Raw genomic sequence first — 5,593 nt, 5'->3', positions numbered from 1 at the left:
ATTTTCAGAAGTTGGTGGATTGCCGAACAGGCACTTAGTTTGTTGATTTTATGAAGAAATAGGTTGCTTCACTTGCCCTCCTCTAACTAGTCCTGTGTGGTGATCTTCTCGACTCCTAGGTTCGGCACAAACTGAGAATTGTAGGCATCTTCTGAGTTTATAATGCTTGAAATTACAGTACAAGATTATATAACATTCTAGATCAAATCGTCGATTCCTATTCTCTAAGTGATTTTGATGTCTGAAGTTCAACTGTATATGCAGGCGCAAAAAACTGTTGTTTTTGGTTCATTAGTTTCAGTTTCACAGGTTGGTTTTCTTCTCATTTTATCTCCAAAAATGCATCAACGAGGATCGGCGGCAGTCCGGGATCTGCGAAGATGAGGGATGCTGTTTTTGGTTTTCTTTTGTGAATTAGCATCACCGCACTACACACCACTGATACGTCTCCAACGTATCTATAATTTTTGATTGTTTCATGCTGTTATATTATTAATCTTGGATGTTTTATAATCATTTTATATCATTTTTTGGTACTAACCTATTGACATAGTGCCAAGTTTCAGTTGTTGTTTTCTGCATGTTTTTTACATTGCAGGAAATCAATATCAGACGGAGTCCAAACGCAACGAAACTCCACAGAGATTTTTTTATGGACCAGAAGGAACGTAATGGGCCCTGGCTGCGCCTGGGGGGTGCCTCGAGGAGGGCACAACCCACCAGGGCGCGCCAGGAGACCCAGGCGCGCGTTGGTGGGTTCTGCCCACCTCGGGTGCCCCCCGGACCACCTCTTTGCTCTATAAATACCCCAATATTCCCAAAACCCTAGGAGAGTCGACAAAATATTTATCCAGCCACCGCAGAGTCCGGAACCACCAGATCCAATCTAGACACCATCTCGGATGGGGTTCACCACCTCCATTGGTGCCTCTCCGATGATGTGTGAGTAGTTTTTTGTAGACCTTCGGGTCCGTAGTTAGTAGCTAGATGACTTCATCTCTCTCTCTCTGAATTCTCAATACAATGGTCTCTTGGAGATCCATATGATGTAACTCTTTTGCGGTGTGTTTGTTGGGATCGATGAACTTTGAGTTTATGATCAGATCTATCTTTTTATATCCATGAAAGTATTTGAGTTTCTTTGATCTCTATTATGCATGGTCTCTTATAGCCTCGTATTTCTTCTCTGATATTTGGGTTTTGTTTGGCCAACTTGATCTATTTATCTTGCAATGGGAAGAGGTGCTTTGTAGTGGGTTCGACCTTACGGTGCTTGATCCCAGTGACAGAAAGGGAACCGACACGTATGTATCGTTGCTACTAAGGATAAAACGATGGGGTCTATCTCTACATAGATAGATCTTGTCTACATCATGTCATAGTTCTTATTGCATTACTCCGTTTTTTCATGAACTTAATACACCAGATGCATGCTGGATAGCGGTCGATGTGTGGAGTAATAGTAGTAGATGCAGGCAGGAGTCGGTCTACTAATCTTGGACGTGATGCCTATATAATGATCATTGCCTGGATATCGTCATGAGTATTTGAAGTTCTTTCAATTGACCAACAGTAATTTGTTCACCCACCGTTTGCTATTTTTCTCGAGAGAAGCCATTAGTGAAACCTACGGCCCCCGGGTCTCTTTCTCATATATTTGCCTTTGCGATCTACTTTTTCTTTGCATTTATTTTCAGATCTATTAAACCAAAAATACAAAAATACTTTGCTGCGTTTTATTTCTATTTATTTTATTTGGCGTTCGATCTATCAATATACTACAAATTTTATCTCACGTCTGTTTGCCACTTGAGGCGTCGTATCCCGGAAGGGATTGACAACCCCTTTAACACGTCGGGTTGCGAGGATTTTTTATCTGTGTGCAGAGGCTGTTTACGTTGTGTTGCTTGGTTCTCCTACTGGTTCGATAACTTTGGTTTCATATCTGAGAGAAATACCTACCGCCTCTGTTCTGCATCATCCTTTCCTTTTTGGGGAAATACCGACGTAGCTCCATGCGACATCAACCATACCGCCCACTAGCAGTACGTGTCTCTCTCCATCGTCCTTCTCTCTTTCTCCTCTCTCTCTCTCTCTTTCTCTCTCTCTCTCACGCGGACAAGACGCTGCCATGGCGGCCCCGAGGACGATGAGAGCCGTGCAGTACGACAAGTATGGCGGTGGAGCTGAAGGCCTCAAGGTACGATCTCTCCGTGTGCACAACTGAACTGAAAATCATCTCTTCTTCTTTGATGTGTTCAACGATGGAACTGATCGACCAACTCCATGGTGAATTTCACTCGCAGCATGTGGAGGTGCCGGTGCCGTCGCCGAAGAAAGGCGAGGTGCTGCTGAAGATGGAGGCGGCCAGCATCAACCCCATCGACTAGAAGATCCAGAAGGGCATGCTCCGCCCCTTCCTCCCCGGCGAGTTCCCCTTCACGCCAGGTACCTAGCTTCAGACTGAGAAATGGCCACCCAATTCAGACTTGGTTGCGGCAATATTCGCCAAATAGAGATGAAAATCGTGTGATACCGGCCGGCTTGATAGCTGATAAAATCTCCTCGATGTCATTTGGCTAGTGATTATGATCTCGCCCCTTGTCATAACTAACATGCTATGTTTTCTAAAATCTGTACCAATTCAAGCACCTATTGCAGATTTTTGACATAACGACTTGAACATTGCCAGTCCATCGCCACCCGCGCACGACTTGGATTCTGCACGTCGCCGCCACTGGATGCAGTCTACTAGCTCACCTCCGCCACCATACCTCCTCACCTCTGCCATCGACAGTCGCCACTGTACTCGAGGTCTCCTGTACATGCCATGGCCAGGGGCCCCAACCCCTTATGCTACCGGATCCTGGGGTCGCCGCTGGACCCGTCGCCATCAGCCTCCCTGACCTTCTCTGGTTGCCTGGACAGGACTGCCCTTGCCATTGAGCGTAACCAGTGCATGTATTTCGTCCACGACCAAGCCACTGTGCTCATCTTCAGTTCCGCGTCCACCATTTGCATAACAGTAGCGGTATGTTGATGTTCAGAGCACATGTTCTGTTGAAAAGATTTCCCATTTGCCTAATTATATTGCAATCCTGCAAGTCTATGAGCCATGCTCTGAACTGTGAACATATACTGATAATACAAGTTACTTGGTGCACTATCAAGGTTCAGGAAAAGGATGCAGGCTTCCACACGGTGCCTGAAAAATGCCACTTTCCCAATCTCGTCTCCGTCCGAGCACGAAGCCGCCGCTGCCCGTCAATGCTTGGTCAACGACCGACCGAACAACTCTTCCCTCTCCACCACGAGAAGTTCGTCACCTCACGTGCGAGCAGTCCATCTATCACCTCCCGCGCAAGCACTCCATCACCTCACACAGTGTCCGTTCGACAAAGTTTGTCCTTTTGAAGAAGCAGAAAATGGAGTTTGAAGCAGCCGCGGGCGGGTGGTGGTGTGGTTGCAGAAGAAGAATCGCTGGTGCAAACTCGTCCATCTGGCGCTAGCATACCAGTATGATTTGGAGGCGAAGAATTTGTTGTGTCTCTTACCATGAATCCCTATAGCTATGGAAACTTGGCTTCCTATAAATTTTTAAGATATATCGCTGGCACTTTGTTCCCCAAGTGTGTTTGCATTAATGCGTGAGAGGAAACAATTCTGGGTAAGTATTCACCTGCGATTTTCCTATGCTTTGCACTGCTACGTACATAGTTTGAAAATGTAGTTTTGGAGTCCAATATGGCTCCAGGTTGAAGTTTGATGCATTGCACGTGATTGTTGTACATTATATCCTACTATAAATGCATAACACTTCTTGGCCGATTATACATGATTGTGCAGTCCAATGCATAACATTATTTCTAAAAAATTAGAGGTTCAAATTTAAATAACGGAGAAGTTCAATATTTATTACAATATCAAGAAGGTCAAATTGAAAAAACCGAGCAGTTCAAAAAGTTTAAAAACATATTTTCCTTCTTTTAAAAATAAGACATAGAAGTTCAAATTTAAAGAAGTGAGCGGTTCGATATTTATTACATAACTAGGACTTTTCCCGTTACTAATGAATAACACCAAGAAGTCCATATTTTGTGTCAAAATTATGCGAAAAAATACAGTAGAATATTGTGCTTTCAAAAAGTGTTAGCGGTATCCATAAGAACGCAACATTTTTTATATTTTCATTTCCTTTTTTTGTATATATAAGAATGCATAAAACTTGAGCCGGTCGGGGACATACCGTCGAGAAGTTCATGTATAAATGGACTTGTTAACTCTGAAAGTTCGTAATTAATAAAATGGAGAGGTCAAAGAAAATGACAAACAAAAAGTTCAAAAAAATCCCATGGATTTCGATGGATCTTTCTAATTTATAAAGAAAACCAGAAGTTCAAATTAAAATAGATGAGCGGTTCGATGTTTATTACAAATCTAGAATTTTTTTCCATTACTAAAAGAATAAAACGAAGAAGTTCAAATTTAAAAAATGGAGCTGTTTGATATTATATTTGAAAACTCGGATTTTTCCAGTTACTAAAGAAAAAGCCAATAAGTCCAATCCATAATAACGAAGAAGTTCAATTGGAAAACGCATAGCAGTTTGATATTTACTTAAAAACTCGGATTTTTCTGATTACTAAATAATAAAACCAACAAGTTTGATGTCTCTAATAAAACTCCAATTTTCACATTACTAAAAAAATACACAAAGAAGTTAAAATAAAAAAGTTAGAGAGTTTCGATGTCTATAAACAAAACTCAAATTTTTTCGTTACTAAAGCAAAATAGAGAGAAGTTCAAATTTGATAATATCCATAAGTTCATGTACTGCATGGTGTGCATTTCGTACGAGAAAAAAAAGAATAAAAAGGCAAAGTCCAAAAGTTTTGTTCCTAGAAGTTCAAGTGCTCGGCCCGAGAAAGTTGAAAAATTCTTCTGAGAGATTGAACAAAAATACGTGACAGAAGTTCAAGGTGAAAACAGCGGAAAGTCCACCTACTACACGAAATGCGTTTCACATAAGAATATAAGAATAAAAAACTAAAAGTTTAAAATTTTTGTTGCAAGAAGTTCACGTGCTACTCCTAACATAATTCAAAATTCATGTGTGAGACGTCCATCGTTCATTTACATGTTAAAAGAAAGGCAAAAAAACAATGTTGTTTTTGCCATTTTAAAAACTGCTCTCAAACGACAACATGGGATATTCACGTGACAATGGGAAAGTAAATTCAAAATTCATTTGTTGCAGTGGCCCTGAATTTGTAACATCTGTCTACATGAAAAACGTGTTGCTATTCATAAGCTTTTTAACGGTATATTATGTGCTACATTTCAACGAACGGTTTAAAATTTTCATGTATACCGTTTAAAACACATTTTTAAGTATTCAAAAAATTCTTTTGAACCATCACGAGTATGAAAAACTGATGAACACGGGAAAGTTGCATGTTTTCAACAGCTTTTCATTGGTATATCATTTGCTCAATTCAGGTAAGTGGTTTGGGAGTTACGGGAAAAAAACATCACATCAGAAAACAGAGTGAAGTTCAAACAGAACTGCCACAGAAGTTCAAGTACTTCACGC

At 41.0% G+C, this 5,593-nt stretch overlaps 1 long non-coding RNA gene across 1 annotated transcript; it reads left to right on the top strand.

The window, feature by feature from the left end:
- The first annotated feature begins 2,030 nt into the window (after positions 1-2,030).
- Positions 2,031-4,875, top strand: LOC120967468 (uncharacterized). Its single transcript, XR_005761238.2, has 2 exons — positions 2,031-2,200; positions 2,307-4,875. It is a non-coding gene; the product is annotated as an uncharacterized lncRNA (long non-coding RNA).
- The last annotated feature ends 718 nt before the right edge of the window (positions 4,876-5,593 follow it).

The sequence above is a fragment of the Aegilops tauschii genome, chromosome 6 (assembly GCF_002575655.3).
Source record: "Aegilops tauschii subsp. strangulata cultivar AL8/78 chromosome 6, Aet v6.0, whole genome shotgun sequence".
In the NCBI taxonomy this organism is placed as follows: Eukaryota; Viridiplantae; Streptophyta; class Magnoliopsida; order Poales; family Poaceae; genus Aegilops; species Aegilops tauschii.
Note: the sequence above shows the minus strand (reverse complement) of the source record. Positions and strands in the feature narration are given on the sequence as shown.